The sequence below is a fragment of the Pan paniscus genome, chromosome 22, assembly GCF_029289425.2.
Source record: "Pan paniscus chromosome 22, NHGRI_mPanPan1-v2.0_pri, whole genome shotgun sequence".
NCBI lineage: Eukaryota > Metazoa > Chordata > Mammalia > Primates > Hominidae > Pan > Pan paniscus.
Genome location: NC_073271.2, coordinates 21,662,889 through 21,680,246, shown reverse-complemented (window position 1 = coordinate 21,680,246; position 17,358 = coordinate 21,662,889). Strand labels below are relative to the sequence as shown.

The window sequence follows — 17,358 nt, the reverse complement described above, 5'->3', positions numbered from 1 at the left end:
ATCATTCTACTCTGGCCATTCCCAAATCTCATGTCCTTTTCACATTTCAAAACACAATCATGCCTTCCCAACAGTCTCCCAAAGTCTTATTTCAGTATTAACCCAAAAGTCCAGTCCAAAGTCTCATCTGAGACAAGGCAAGTCACTTCCACCTATAAGCCTTTAAAATCAAAAGCAAGTTAATTACTTCCTAGATACAATGGGGTTGCAGGCATTGGGTAAATGTTTCCATTCCAAATGGGAGAAATTGGCCAAAACAAAGGGGCCATAGGCTCCATGTAAGTACGAAACCCAACAGGGCAGTCATTATATCTTAAAGCTCTGGAATGATCTCCTTTGACTACATGTCTCACATGTAGGTCACACTGATGTAAAAAGTGGGCTCCGACAGCATTGGGCAGCTCCATCCCTGTGGGTCTGCAGGGTATAGCCACCATGGCTGCTTTCACAGGATGACATTGAGTGCCTGTGGCTTTTCCAGGTGCATGGTGCAAGCTGTCAGTAGATCTACCCTTCTGGGGTCTGTAGGATGGTGGCCCTCTTTTCACAGCTCCACTAGGAAGTGCCCAAGAGGGGATTCTGTGTGTGGGCTCCAACCCCACATTTCCCCTCTGCATTGCCATAGAAGAGATTCTCTATGAGGGCTTTGCCCCTGCAACAGACTTCTGCCTGGACATTTAGGGGTTTTCATACATCCTCTGAAATCTAGGCAGAGGTTCCCTAAGCTCGATTCTTGTCTTCTATGCACCCACAGGTCCAACACCACTTGGAAGCTGCCAAGGCTTGGGGCTTGCATCCTCTGAAGCAACAGCTGAAGCTGTACTTTGGCCCCTTTTAGCCATGGCTGGAGCTGGAGCAGCTGCCTTGCAGGGCACCATGTCTGGAGGCTGCAAAGAGCAGTAGGGCCCTGGGCTGGCCCAAGAAGCCATTGTGCTCTCCTAGGCCTCTGGGCCTGCGATGGGAGGGGCTGTCTTGAAGGTCTCTGACATGCCCTGGAGACATTTTCCCCATTGTCTTGGCTGTTAATATTCAGCTCGTTGGCTTGAATTCCTCCTCAGAAAATGGGGTTTTCTTTTTCACCACATGAACAGGCTGCAAATTTTCTAAACCTTTATGCTCTGCTTCCCTTTTAAACATAAGTTTCAATTTCAAACCATGTCTTTGTGAACATATATAACTGAATGCTTTCAGAATAAGCCAGAATTGACCTCTTGAATGCTTTGCTGCTTGAAAGTTCTTCTGCCAGATACTTTAAATCATCTCTCTCAAGTTCAAATTTTCACAGATCTCTAGGGCAGGGGCAAAATGCTGCCAGTCTCTTCACTAAAGCATAGCAAGAGGGACCTTTGCTCCAGTTCCCAATGAATTCCTCATCTCCATTTGAGACCACCTCAACCTGGATTTCCTTGTCCATATTACTATCAGCATTTTGGTCAAAACCGTTCAACAAGCCACTAGAGAATTCCAAACTTTCCCACATTTTTCTGTTTTCTTCTGAGCCCTCCAAACTATTCCAACCTCTGCCCATTACTGGTTCCAAAGTTACTTCCCCATGTTCAAGTGTCTTTATAGCACTGCCCCAGTTCTGTGTATTAGTTCATTTTTACACTGCTATAAAGGTACTACCTGAGACTGGGTAATTTATAAACAAAAGAGGTTTAACTGATGTATAGTTCCTCATGGCTGGGGAGGCTTCAGGAAACTTACAATCATGGCAGAAGGTGAAGGGGAAGAAAGCACCTTCTTCACAAGGTGACAGGAGACAGAGAGGGTGAGGAGGGAAATGCCAAACACTTTTAAAGCATCAGCTCTCATGAGAATTCCCTCACTATCACGTGAACAATATGGGGGGAGACTTCCCCCATGATCCAATCACCTCCCACCAGGTTCCTCTGTCAACAAATGTGGATCATAATTCAAGATGAGATATGGGTGGGTACCCAGAGCCAAACTGTATCAGGCACTTTGATTTTACACTTCTTTCATTTTGTTTGGAACTCAGACAAGATTTGGAGCTTTCTTCTTGTGACCTTAGGTGACAAACATATATTAGGATCACTGATCATAAAGATGGCATGAACTTGAGTTTCTGATGACATTATGGGGCTTCTCTTTCAGCTCTGCACTAACTACTGACTTTTCCTACATCAGAAAAATAAAACCCCAAATGTGTGACTAGTAGCTGAATTTCATTTCTAACTGACGGGAGTTGGGAGGGCAGGGAAGCGTTGGGAGGGCCTTTCTAAAGCAACAACACAATTGTGAGTGCCTCTCAATTATTAACTAATAGTACCTCTCAATCATTAGTGTACATACAAATTACCAGGGGACCTTGTTAAAATACAAATTCTGATTCAGTAGGTGTGGAATGATGTCTGAGACACTGCATTTCTAACAATTCTCATGTGATACTCTTGCTGCTGGTTTCTGAACCCACTTTGAGTAGCAGCAAGGATCTAGAACACCACTATCCTGCCAGTTGAACCAACGAATGTTACCAATTTCCTGATTGTAAATGTACCCTATTTTCTTGTACCTCAGCTACTTGAAGCTTACCTGCTTTGTTTACTGCATCATTCTATCATATTTAATCGTAAAAACACAAAGCAAAAAGAGTTGAAAGAATAGATCTATCTACTAAAATAAGGATGTTTCCAACACGAACCGCAAATCCATCAAGGCCAATTTCAAAGCATAATGATAGGCAGCTCGCATTCCGAAATTAATGAAAAGGAAGCTTAAGTTCCTCTCTGTAATGTTGTTCTCTGCATAGCCTCATTGTGCACATCCTCTTGAGACAGTAATAGAGTTCTTGGGGCTAGGGTTTTCACTGCACATCTGCCTTGGGAATATTCAGCTTTCCTTAGTTCAATTATATTTAGGACATGCTCTGAATGAGCAGCTAAAGTAATTTCCACTTTTATGATTGCTGGCTAGTTGTTTGAATACTCCTGTTGCTCTTCTGGAAGTAATGGGCATTTTGAGAGAAAGTAGAGGCCAATATTTGCCAGAAACATTAGACAATTAGGAAGAAAAAGGTGTCCAAAGAAATCCAGGGTTCTTCCCAATGCACTTTCAGATCTTCTGATATTTCCTTCCTCTGTCTAACATGAATATTACATCCCAGCTGGTCTTACCTGCTTGCCATTGCCTGAACACAAATGATCCATTCCCACCTCTGCTCATACAGCTCATACTGTTTTCTTGACATACCCTCACCCACTAACTTCCCCTACCGATAATCATTGCTATCCAGTGTGGGCCCTTATTATATCAGGCTGTGGGTTATATGCAGAACTCAGTTTAATTCTCAAGCAATCTTACCAACTAGGTATTATGGACTGAATCCTCAATTCATATGTTGAAGCACTAACCCCCAATGGGATGCTATTAGGAGGTGGAGACTTTGGGAGGCAATTAGGTTTAGATGAGATCATGAAGGTGGTGTCCCAACTTTTTTTTACTCCTTATGCTTGAGGAGCAATTAAGGACTTAGCAACAAGTAAATCCACAACGTATTTCAAATGCTGCAATCCTTTGGATCACTAAGACCTCCTTTGATTTTTCATGAAAAACATCATCCTATGCCAGTCAATACAAGCAATGAAAGTTGAAATTGAGAAAAATCTGATAAAATGTACATTTCAGATTTGTCTCAGATAGATACTTATCTCCAAAAGCTAAGTTTTCACTTTCTTTCTCCCTTGAAGTCAAATTGTTTTGTAATCTTTGATATGTTCAGAGCCCATAGAATCATGTTTGTTTCTCTAGCCAATGTTTGGACATAAAACCTTCAGATAAAGTTTCTGTAGTGGTAAAGGAAGAGGTGGAACTGTGCAACATTTTCAAATGAATGAGTCTGACTAATGAAATTTGGTGCATAATTTAAACAAAATTATGATATAATGGTGGGAGGGGATATTAGTTATGTTTTTGGTAAGTAATAAAACTGATGATTTTTTTAATACAAGAGATATAAACATCTGAGGACAAGGAGAATATTTTTGTCTTAATTTTTTGCTCACAATAAAAAGCTATTTTATCATTTTTCCTAAAATATAAACAATCATTTTTGTTCTAATTGGATAAACAACTTTCTGGAAATTTATATAAAAGCACAGAAATATAAGCTTCACTTGTTAAAAATAACATTTTTGTTAGTTTATTATTACTAAGCTTATGATCATAATGGAAATGTCAAAGGATGCAGACTGACAGAAAAAAACCTACATTTTGGAGCATGTGCTTTCAGACGCTTCACTGTAATATTATTTTGTTGTTGATTTGTTTTACTTTTATATGTTGATCCTTTTGTAGTTCATAAGTGTGATGCTTGGGTCTTCCCATTCATGTGTGAGATGCACTTCACTCAAACGTTGGCACATTACCCATACGATGTGGAAAAAAATAAAACCTTTTACATGTTAATCAGTACCTATCTACAACATACTTTTAATTGACTTTACAGCACTTCATTATGTGGGTGTACCTTAACTTATCACTTTTGCTGAACATTTAGGTTGTTAGCAATTTTGCTGTTGTATACTCTGCTATAATGACAATTTTTATAGCCTATTTTTTACATTTTAATATTTATTTTTATATAAGCTACATCTAACATTTCCTTAGTATGTTAACATAGAGTTACTGGGTCAAAGAACACTACTAGAATTATTTCCTTAAAAAATAGATGTAGACCATGGAATACTATGCAGTCATAAAAAAGGATGAGTTCGTCTCCTTTGCAGGGACATGGATGAAACTGGAAACCATCATTCTCAGCCAACTAACACAGGAACAGAAAACCAAACACCACATGTTCTCACTCATAAGTGGGAGTTGAACAATGAGAACACATGTACACAGGGAGGGGAACATCACACACTGGGGCCTGTCTTGGGGTGGGATGCTAGGGGACGGATAGCATTAGAAGAAATACCTAATGTAGATGATGGGTTGATGGGTGCGGCAAACCACCATGGCACAGCTATACCTATGTAACAAACATGCACGCTCTGCCCATGTATCCCAGAATTTAAAGTACAATTTTAAAAAGTAATATCTCCATTAAACTATGTGTGAGTTCCTTGGGGGCAGGATTACTATCTTATTGATCTCCGTATTTTTAATCTGATGAAAAATACTTGATGTAAGATGGACACATTCTAATCACGTAATCCCTTAAAAGCAGATAACTTTCTCTAGCTGCAGGCAGAAGAGGTGCAGTAGAAGGAGAAGTGAAGGAGATTCCAAGTGTAATAATGACTCAAAGCACACTAGCTTATCTGGAGATGGAGGAATTCAGGCCACCTTACGTCCCTGAGAGAGGCTCTTGGTTCACAGCCTACAAGGAAGCAAAGACTTCACCTCTGAAGCCCAAATACCTGGATTCTGACAGCCAACCTGAATGAGCTTGGAAGAAGATTCTCCCTCAGAACCTCTGAATACTAGTCCAGCTTGCCAACAACTTGATTTCAGCCTATAAAACCCAGGCCAGAGAAAACAGCTGAGCTCACCAGACTTCTGAGCTACAGAACTGTGAGATAATAAATTTGATTGGTTTAAGTAGCCAAGTTTGTGGTTATTATAAGGTAGCAATAGGTCATAAATACGTCATACTTTACATCAAAAGACCCAATTGGCTGAACAATGTTTAAAAACATTTATTCCTAACTCAGAAGGCAGGACAATGAGAAATTATTATACTCTAATATTTTACCTGTCACATTGGGAAATATATAAAAAGAAGTTGTGGTAGCAAAATTCATTGCTTCATGGTATTCACCGTGATATTTCAAACGAACAAGCTAACCATTTTTCTAAATGCTACAATCTGACAAAATCATAAATATAATCAGATCCTGGCTTGATTTAACCACATATAGTGAGAATTGGATTTGAATGAAGGTATAGATACTCTAAAGTAGCTCAGATGATTTGTCATTATAATTTGTTGTTATTTACTTTCTCTGTCATTACAACCTCTGTTTAAAGAATCTGGTTTTTAAAATCTTGGTTTAGATAAGCAAAAATAATATCTAGAGTAGGTAAGCCTTCAGAAAAATGAAAGCATTCATGAGCCCCTGGTGGGCATATAAATTGGTCCAAAGTTTTGGGGGAGTAATTGGTGATACATTTCAGAAGTCAGGATAATGTACTTGACTTTTAACCTAAAATTCCACACCTATTTTTTTTTTGAGTAATGTATTTTATTCTACTAATTTATTGAAGTTTCATATAATACAAATACAAGAACAAAAGGATAATAATTTAACAAAGCAAAAAGAATACTAGTGCTTTCCTTTTATTTAATGGATGGAAAATAACTTTAGGGGCATTAAAATCTTGCCCGACTTACACAATCAACATTATGATTCATTGACATCTTGCATTAATGATCTCACAACATAGAATTTCTTAATTTCATTCTTGTGCTGATCTCAAGGGAAAGTTGAAGGTAAGGGAATGGACTCCTTGACTCAGCCCTGGCACATACTAATCTATTTTCTGTGTCTATATTTTACCTGTTCTGGATATTTCATATGAATAGAATCATACAATATGTTGTTTAACTTAGCAAAATATTTTCAAGGTTCATCCATGTTGTAGCAGGTATTAGTACTTCACTTCTTTCTGTCACCAAGTAAGTATCCATTGTGTGAATACACCACATTTTATTTATCCATTCATCAGTTGATGGACATTTGAAATTTTTCCACTTTTTTGCTATTATGAATAATGCTGGCATAAACATAAAAATTTTTGAATATACATATGGGTTTGTTTCTCTTGACATATTCCTGGGAGTAGAATTATTGGGTCCTATAGTAACTTATATGATTAACCTTTTCAAGAACTGCCAAACTATTTTTTAAACTGGTTGCACCCTTTTAAAATTCCTCCTGGAACATTTCAGGGTAATCTATACATTTTTTAAGGTTACATTGTGTGCCTATGCCATGGCTTTGTATATAATGGACAACTACTGAATATTGTTGAATGAACCAATGAATGATAACAATGAAAAGTTAAATTCTAATATATAATCATCTTAAAAGTTAGCATCCAATATACACAAAGTAAATACTTAATACACTGAGTTCTACCAATACATGACAAGTGTGTTTTTCTGTAGTAAATCTGAAATATCAGTATTAGCTTCCTGTATTAGTTTGTTCTCGTGCTGCTATGAAGAAATACCTGAGATTGGGTAATTTATAAAGGTAAGAGGTTTAGTTGACTCACAGTTTAGCATGTCTGGGTAGGCCTCAGGAAACTTAAAATCATGGCAGAAGGGGAAGCAAACACATCCTTCTTCACATGGTGGCAGGAGAGAGACATGCAGAGTGAATGGGGGAAAAGCTCCTTATAAAACCATCAGATCTCATGAGAACTCAGTCACTATCACGAGAACAGCACGGGGGAACCGCCTCCATGATCTAATCACCTCCCACGAGGTCCCTCTCACAACCCATGGGGATTACAAGTTGGATGACAATTCAAGATGATATTTCGGGTGGGGACATAGCTAAACCATATTACTGCCTTTCTTTCTTTGAGCTGCTCTAACAAAATACCCTATACTGGGTAGCTTAGAAAGAACATGTAGGCAAATCCAAACAAAAACTATCTGTGTAAAATAATAAAAATACTGTCTAATTAGTGGAGTTTCCTGTGCGACCAGTCATTTTGTTTGGTATTTTGATCTTTCTCCTCAGGCAGCTGGTGTACTTTATGTGCCTGGTGATCATTGGTTGGCCACTCATATTTAAGAGAAGAGGACTGGCTTGCTAGTGCAGCTCCCGCTTCCTGATGCAGTGGTGATGTGATGGCAAGCTCTCTCTGTGTGTGACAGAGTTGAGTGGGAAGTGGCATTCTTCACTTCAGGATGAAAAGGAATAGGCTGCTAGACTGTGGGTCTCAAAATTCCAGATGAGGAGAGATTTACTGTGGGCATCAATATTCACCTACAAAACATTCGCTTACCTAGACATTCAGTTTATAAAGAAAAGGCTTTTGTTTTATTTTTACCCAGGAGACAAAAGCACGTGACTCTGAATGGGGTAGAAGAAGCTGATGAAGTTTGCCAGGTGGGTTAGTATTCTTTCTAGAACACCTGTACTGTAATCAGTGTACATTTTTCTTGCTTCTTATGAAACTAAAACTGAATTTCCATAGGGATAATGGTCATTTAATTGTCTTCTAAACAGGCATATTTTGAGAAAAGTGGGGGCTTCTATTAATTATTCTAGGAAAATAAGTTAAAGACTGCCCTAGAAAATCACGATACAAGATGTTTCATCTATGTGATTGGCTTTTAGCTTTGCAGATACTTAGCAGTTTACTGCAGTAACTTTTCCTGCTTGTTTTATCAACCCATTTCCATTTATTTTTGATCTTGCAGAAATATGTTGACATTTCTTATTTGTTGGTAAAATATGCACACACACCTCCATTTCTCTGCCACGTTATCTTTTTTATATGACTGTTCTATTTTATACTTGTATCCCTTTTTTAATCAGTAGGGTTTTGTGAGGTATTGGAGACAAATATGTGTGCAAAATTGCATCTAGAATTGATAGAATTTTAAAGAAAATTTGCTCGACTTTGGCATTTGTGGATTTAATTGATGCCACCAGTGAGGCTGTATTAATTATGATTTATGTTAAAATTAAGGTCTCACAAAAGTGAATATTTATTAAGTATACAGTGTTGATAGAATTAGAGTCAGAATATATGCCCTCTAGGTGGAGAAAAAGACTTTAAGCCAGGATTAAAGCACTTGTATAGCATTTGTATAATAAAGAATTTTGCTAATATAACCAAATTGGGCATGAGGTCAGTACCAAATAATGAACGGTTTGAGTTGAAAAACATTTAAAAAGACATGCAAATTTTAAGCTTTTACATGTTCACTCCATTGCTCCCTGAGATCATTTGGATAGCAGAGGAAAGGACATTACAGGCAGAGGGTGTATGAAGTGCAATACTCTGAGCAAGGAGCTTGCCTGCTCTGTTCAAAGAACAGTGACGAGTGATGAGCCCAGTTTAGTTAAGGTGAAATGAATAAGGGAGGAGGAGGAGGAGATGTAGTCAGAGAAGTAATGGGGCCAGCTCATGTAGGTCCTGGTATTCCATGGTAAGGACTCGTAGTGTTTATTCTGAGTGAGATGGAAAGCCATTGAAAGGTTGTGAATAGAGGAGTGAGATTATGTTTTCATGGAATCTCTATGTCTGTTCTTTGGAGAATATGCTGAAGCTGGACAAACTTATTATAAAACAGTAGGTCAGGTAGGAGGCAGTTGCAATAATACAGGCAAAAATTATTGTGTTGTGCACCAAGTTGATGTTTTGTGATAAACAGCCAAATTCTGGATCTATTTTGAAGACAGAGAAAGCAGGGCGCATTGACAAATTTTGTGTAGATAAGGAAAGACATACAGAATGGTGCCCAAATTTACATGTCCTAGTTAGATATGAGCTGTATGAGGACAGGAGTCATATATGATTGTTTAGTATTTTATCCTTTTCTAGTATCTAGTTCACAGACAGCAATAAGAAGTACTGAATGAATGAATAAAACATTCATGTAGGACACTGTATCAGAATTTGTATATAAAGCAGAGATCCCTCTTTTCTAGGCTACCAAATTCTTGATCTTTCTGAAAGTCCCTTTTCTCAGGCACAGGGATGGAAGATGTATGGATTCTTCCTTTTCGGATCCAGGTGCTTCTTCCAAATATCCTCCTGTCAGTCTCACTCTGGTGGCTGTCACCCTGCAGGGCAGTGGTTGGTTATTCTTTACCTTTCTAGATTATGCAGAGAAAGGTGTTGTGTAGACCAGCTTCCTCTGTTTCCTCCAAGATTCAGACTACTCAAACTGCATGTTCATTCTCAGAGAGAAAGAGGGGCCATATTCCATTTTCTCAAGATCCAATGCACTCACTCATCTGTTTTTTGAAAGAGTCTTTGTATTTTGAAAGAGTGACTTCTGACCTCTCAAGGAAACTTTCACAACATGAGTCTTCAGAGCCCTCGATTTGGCACTACCTGTAGCACAGACCACCCCAATCAAAGGCCTAATGAGTCATTTTAATCCTGTTACTCTGGTAATTTTCTATTATGGGTATAACACAGTTATTTCCTTAGTGGTGCCTAGAAACAGTGTATGTTGACCTAGTTACAAATGTTCTTTACACAGTACAGTACTACACAGTGTGGAAAAATCTATTTGAACATATTTTAGAGTAAAATGATATAATAAAGAATAAAACTCAAAATTCTACTTTCAAAGTTTTGGCCACAGGGAAAGGTGACGAATCCAATTAATAAGGCTCATGATTATCAATAAAAAAGTATATAAAGGATAACAGAATAAAGTTTTGAGTTTTAGCTTTCAAAAATTCATTTATCCCTGTGACAGTTTTTAAGGTTGTTGGAGAGATGGTGCTGACAAATATGTCAGAATGACCTAGAAATTAAGGGTATCACTTTAACAACTGAGAGAAGTAATTCTGAATTTTGAACAGAAAAAAAAAAAGAAAAAGAAAAGAAGAGAAAATGTTGTTACCTTCAGAAGAACCAAGCCATTGCAAATATGTCCCTGTTAAGTTGATTGGATTGCTGTGAATGTCAAGCATCTCTGGGCTAATTGCTTAGAACATCCTTCTATTTACTACTTAAAAAATGAGTAAAATGTGAAAAGGTGTCTTTGATCTAGATTTCTGAATCTACACTGGTATGTTTATTTTAGGCATCATAATGGTAAATATGTAAAGCATGTTTCAAATTTTTCAGTTAATTCCTCTATAAAGGCAACCTTTATTCAAGGAATATATAGTGAGGGTGAGGTTATCATAGACTTTTCTTGCTAATTTTGGGTTGCAAATTTCTAACCAACTTTCTATAAAAAATGTAATATGAGACAAATATGAGAAATAAATGACATTTCTTTTTCTTGGTGGGATCCTGTGCTTCATAAGAAACACTGGATGAGTTTCCGTATTCCAGTTTAGAAAAACATATTGGGGCTATAGCTTAAAAGCAACACTTAGGTGATTTTTTAGCAATCTTTGATGAACTCTAGGAAAATGGGGCTAAAATGTTTCTCGAACTTTATCACAGCTAATCAAACTTAGAGTCAAATAATATGTAGGCTGAGTAAAAGTTTCCACATAGAACAAAATATTTTTTGTTGTTGTTGAATGTGACTTATGGCACATTTTAATATTTTTTTCTCACTTCCCTACTTTGTTACATTCTATTCTCAAGCCTTTGGGTTAGTCCTTATTCTTAAATTCATACATGCCATGTATTGTGCTATAATTCATTCTTGGATGATGACTATATTACAGAATGATTTGAAAAAAGTAATTATTCGTTTTTTCATTCATTGTCATTAAACCAATCAAAAGCATTAGACTTGTCATGGGGTTTCTGATTGTTTTAGTCTGATTGGGCAGTCATAACAAAGTACCATAGACTGGTTGACTTGAACAAGAGAAATTTACTTTCTCACAGTTTGGAGGCTGAGAAGTCCAAGATCAAGATGCCAGCCAGTTGGGTTCCTGGTGAAAGCCTGCTTCCTCACTTGCAGATGGCTGCCTTCTCTTTGTGTGCTCACATCGCCTCTCTTCAGGTGCACGTGCCTGGAGAGAAGGAGAGAGGTCTCTCTCTCTCTTCCTCTTCATATAAGCCACTGTACTATCAGATTAGGGCCCCACCCTTATGACCTTATTTAACCTTAATTACCTCCTAAAGACCCTATCTCCAGATAGTCACATAAGGCATTAGGGCTTCAACATATGAACTTTGGGCTTCAACATATGAATTCAACGTATGAATTGGAACACAATACAGTCCATTGCACTGATCTGTCAACAGATCTGTGTCAGTATTTCCAGTGGTTTATCATGCTGATAGTCTTTCAGTTTCTGCAATCAACATTTACAGAACTGTACTGACACTTTGCTAGACTCGGGGCATATACTCTGTACCTGATACTATGCTAGATTTGAGGCATTATAAAAATATATAAAAGAGTCTCCTGATTTTAAGCTCATAGTCCGATAGTCCAGATTGTATATATATATATATATCCACAAACGTCATTAATAGTTCTGAAATAAGTAGAATCAAATAGGCTAAAAGTAAGATTATAGTTAATACACTTTTAAAACCCACTCTGATATCAATACCCCTGTTAGACCTTTGCAAGGCTATCTTGTGGTTAATTTCTTAACTTAGGTGGTAAAAGTTCAGGAGATACCCTGAGTATATAAGCATTGAGGCTAGCCCTGTCCTGCCAGTTTCCTTGGTATTATTGTGACTGTTAGGTTTTAAAGCTGTTTCTGTGTGTGTTTGCCCTTTTATTAATTTTAGTCAGTGGACCCACCTTTTCCTTTTTACACTGGTGTGTCGATGGCCTTTCCTTGTAATAACAGTTGACATAATCCTGTTGAACTGAAAGAAAACACTACTAAGGAAAACACAGGATATTTCCAACTTTCTCAGACCTCTGTATGGAGGAATGTAGGTTTTGAGCCAGGGTCAAGCAGAGAAAGAGATACCAGTGTACAACCAAATATTTCAGGCTCTTGGGCACTGTTTGCTTTGTTTGGGACTGACATCATTACCCTTACTCTATTCTCATACTGAATTGGAATTACAATATATATTTTTTTAACTTGTCTGACTGGCAAATGTTCAAACCAGCAATAACAACCAATGCTGGCAAATAGTCAAGGATATGAGCATTCCCTCACTTTTATGAGAGACACGTGAATTCCTCCATTTGTTTTGGAAAATAAATCTAGCAGCAACTATTTGAATTAAAACATCTATACGTTACACAGGAATTCAAATTATTGAATTCTTACATATTAAAATCACACTTGATATAGAACATGTATAGACATAATACCATTTGTATCATTGTAGTAACAATAAATCATAAGCTGTCTGAATGTCCATCAATGGGTAACTGATTAAATCATGGCACTTGTGCATGTTCTTGCACACACACACGCAATGGAAAATGAGGCAGCTCTTAAAGAGAATCATATTTAGTTGTATTGGGACATATAAATGTCCCAAATGGGAGGGATGTTCACAATACACAGTGAGATTTAGAAAAGCAAAATCAGAGTGAAACGAATAATACCAATAAATTAAAAAAATCAAAATCTAAAAACATGGGGCCGGGCACGGTGGCTCACACCTGTAATCCCAGCACTTTGGGAGGCCGAAGCGAGCAGACCACTTGAGGTCAGGAGTTTGAGAACACCCTGGCTAACATGGTGAAAACTCATCTCTACTAAAAATACGAAAATTAACTGGGTGTGGTGGCGCATGCCTGTAGTCCCAGCTACTCGGGAGGCAGAGGTTGCAGTGAGCAGAGATCGTGCCACTGCACTCCAGCCTGGGAGACAGAGTGAGACTCCATCTCAAAACAAAAAACAAATAAACAAACAAAAAACACCTAAAAACAGCTTATGTGCTGGCCAAAGAGAAAATGGGGTCAAGTACATACCCAGTTCTTCACATATGTAAACTAAGGGAGGTATGGGAGGATTTTTGACTTTTCCTTCATTTGTATATTCACTTATTATATCAGAAATGGAAAGGGGCAGAGAAGAAAAGAAGAGGAACACCATCCTGTTGATGGATGGTGGGTGAGAGAAGGGCTGGACACCAATATGACAGCCAGATTCACTCCACTCCCCTAAATGGAAACGAGTGGCTGTCTCTGACTTTTTGAGCACAGAGATTCAGAGGAGGATGGTGACTGAGGAGGAAGAAAACATGGCTGGAACCCAAGTCACCTGCAGTTATTGACAGGGCCCTCCCCTGTACAGTTGTCTTTTATATTGGCAGGACACCTCTCTCCCTAATTATGTTCAGGGGAAGTTCTGCCCATACTTGTGCCAAGTTCCCAAGGTGGGGAGGATAAGAGCAGTAAAGGGATATTGTTGAAAGAGGGTGCATATACTCCAGGTATAAGCAGAAACTTTCAGGTGAGCCAAGAAATTCACCAGATGTCCAGGCTTCCCTTTCTTCCTCTCCCCACAGAAACAAGCACCAGTTTGCGTGTGGGGGTGTCACTGTCCAAAGATTTGCTAGGAGAAGAATATGGTAAGATAATATTTGAAGTTATTAATCTATGCTTTTTATTCTCTCTATACATATTTTTCTCTGCCTGTTCCTCCTCATTCAGGAAGGTAACTGGCCCTGGGAATTGTAAGACAGGTAATGTTCTGGCTGTTAATTTTCAGTTCCTTAAATCTGAAGAAGTCAGGCAACATTTCCAGAACAGGAAACATTAAGGAGGATTTGTGGGCCTAGATGACATGTCTTGGCTAGAGGCAGGATGGAAGGTGAATTTTCCAAGGTAGAAAGAGATCCCTGTGGGAATAGGGGAGTGTAGGGAGGAGGAGAGAGGAATGTCAGTGGGAGCGAGTGGATAGGGTCAGTGCCCTGCTTCCAACTACATGAAGAAAGGGATGGAAAGAGCCTAAAGAGAAAGTGGATGCTTAGTGTTGAGGCAGATGAAACTAAGAGGAGCCATTCTCCCAGTGGCAGACATTTTGGAATTACAAAAAAAAAAAAAAAAAAAAAAAGGGTGCTGCAGGGAGCATTCTTGTGTCCCTGTGCAAAAGTGTTTCTGGATTTTATGCTTTAGAAGTTGACTTGCTGAGTCCTGAATTTCCAAGTTTACTAGATAGTGCAAAAATGTTTTCTAAATCATACCAGTGTACTCTTTCAACCTCTTATATTTTTCTTCTCAAATGTATGCTACACTGCCTTAGTGAAATGTCAATGTTCATTAATTACCAGTCATTAAGAATTTGTAAGTTTCCTATCTCCCCTACTTCCTTACCATTACTTGTCATTGTCAGCCTTTTGAAAATTTTCCAGTCTGATGGACATGAAAGAGTATCTTGTCTTAATTTGCATGTTTCTATTACCAGCAAGTGACAGCTTTTTTCCACATATCTTTGTTGGCCATATAGAGCTTCTCTTCTGTGAACTGAAGGTTTATATTTCTCTATCTACTGGACTTTTTGCAGTTTCCTCATTTATAGGATTTTTAAAATATTCTAGATTGCAAATATTTTTCAAATGTCTTGTAAATATCTTCTGTCACTTGCTTGCCTTTTAACTTGGTTTATAGTGTTGAATATATAGAAATTTAAAATGGTAATGTCATTAAATTTATTCTTTTTTATTTTGTACTTAATGGTTTGCTCTGTTATTTCTTTATTTCAATAGACTCAATTTTTTAAGAGCAGTTTTAGGCTCATAGTAAAATAGAGTAGACGATACATAGATTTCCCTTATACCTACCTCCACCCCTGCATAGGCATAATTTCCTTCATTTTCAATATCCTGCACCAGAATGGTACATTTGTTACAACTGATAAACCTTTTTATATTTTGATAAATCTTTTTTAACTTTAGTATTATGAGAGAGCCTCCTACATTTTCTCCTAAAATTTTTAAGGTTTGCTTTTAGTCTTTAATCCATGTGGACTTCCTGTTGGTATATAGAATGAGGAGAAACTTGATTTTCTGATACATTTTAAAATCTACTTCTAAATTACATGGGGCCAGACCATCCTACTAGCAGATTCACCTGTGTCCTCGCTGAAAGATTCAGGATAACAAAGCAGTTCATAACAGGTGTTAGGACAGGAGATTGTGGGTCTATCACTGGACTCTTGGATAGGTCTCAGAAACCAAAGAACAGGCCAGGGTATTACCAAGATTAGTGAGTGGCATGACTTTTCCATGTCAGGGATGTTGGCTGATTAGGCAACAGGGGCATTCAGATTGAAAAGAGATATAGCTGGCCTGTCCTTACAACTGGATATTAGGATCTGTCAAAACAACTGACAAAGCTGCCACCATAGGAGCAAATATGGCAGAACTAACACAGCCAAAGTGTTTTCCAAGCCAGTGTACACAACCTAAAGGAGAATATTTCCTGGGAAAGGTTTCATCCCTGTAAGATCATTAATTTATGCCATGTACACCGTAACATTTTTAAGTTCTTAAAAACATTTTAACGTAGTGGGATGTAGTAGAGAGAGGGAAAAATCATTTTTAATTGTTTGGTTGGAAAAATGAGATTCATATGTATTTCCCCCCCAAAACATAATACAATAAAAGTAATAAATTTTAATAATTTTTTTGTGAGACATAGTCTCACCCTGTCACCCAGGCTAAAGTGCAGTGGCGTGATCTCAGAGCTGGGATTACAGGCGCAAGCCAACATGTCTGGGTAATTTTTGTGTTTTTAGTAGAGATGGGGTTTCACCATGCTGGCCAGGCTGGTCTCGAATTCCTGGCCTGAAGTGATTTGCCTGCCTCGACCACCCAAAGTGCTGGGATTATAGCATGAGCCACTGTGTCCGGCCCAATTTTAATAATTTGAGCAGGGCTCACAGTTTTTCCTATAAAAATTCTTCCTTATAAGTAAAACAACTACATGGGATTTCATGGCTATTTTGGTATTTATATAACTCTTTAAGGAAAATAAAACTTTAGTTATATATATAAAACCTTGAGTTATATAAATAACTTTGAGTTATATACAGTTATAATGGCATTATGTGCTCTAAAGTAAAATCTCAATGTCCATTGTCTCACTGATCATAATTAAAAAGTATAACCCAGAATCCAGTTTGTAATTTCCAAGATGACTATCACTGTAAGTATTTGAAACACAGTTGATCTTTGTAAAAATTTTTTTTAATGAAAATAATTAGCTGGGAATATCCCACATGTATTCTAAATCCCCCAGTTGGTTTAGGTAATTTTTCTTATTCTTCCACAACACATGGTATTCTTTCTATGAATGACATCAGTTTGGAAATACCCCGTGGTTTTCTGAGTTATAAATGGGTATCTCAGTATGAACTCCTGATTATATTATGATTCATACTTTCACTTCTGTTTTTTCATACTATCATTTTGAAAAAGTGAAAATGAAACTATGTCTCACTGGCCAAGAGTTCACAAGGGAGATAGAGAAGCAGAGTTTAATGGAATGATTTTTAAAATATTGAAGGATTGTGGTCTGAGAATATTATAAAAACCATTTCTTAAGGAAAAGCAATGTAGTTGGGATCAAAACAAAAAAAATGCTCTTTGAGAGTTTCTCTGGAACTTTAGAGTGTCTACTGTCAGAGTTTTGCTTCACATAAGAGCATTGATGAAGTAATAATTATTATACTTATAATTATTCAATTATTAAGTATTGATTTCTTCTGGCATTTATTTATTTATTTATTATTTATGACTCTTTAAAAAATTGTTTTTCTTGGTGGAACTAGGTTATGAACCCTAGCATTTTAA

General features: G+C 37.6%; 1 protein-coding gene and 1 pseudogene across 4 annotated transcripts in view; both read left to right on the top strand.

The window, feature by feature from the left end:
• Window positions 1–17,358, top strand: part of LOC106634207 (putative uncharacterized protein encoded by LINC00158) — a 129,463-nt gene that overhangs the window by 38,866 nt on the left and 73,239 nt on the right. For 2 of the 4 annotated variants that reach the window (XR_010111152.1, XR_008622423.2), the window contains one exon: window positions 5,206–8,021. The exons of the other annotated variants lie outside the window; for them this stretch is intronic. The gene's annotated coding sequence lies outside the window, so the exon portion shown is untranslated. Of the gene's footprint in view, window positions 1–5,205; window positions 8,022–17,358 lie in introns of those variants that run through there. 4 annotated transcript variants of the gene reach the window in all.
• Window positions 4,306–4,398, top strand: LOC112438133 (small nucleolar RNA U13; annotated as a pseudogene).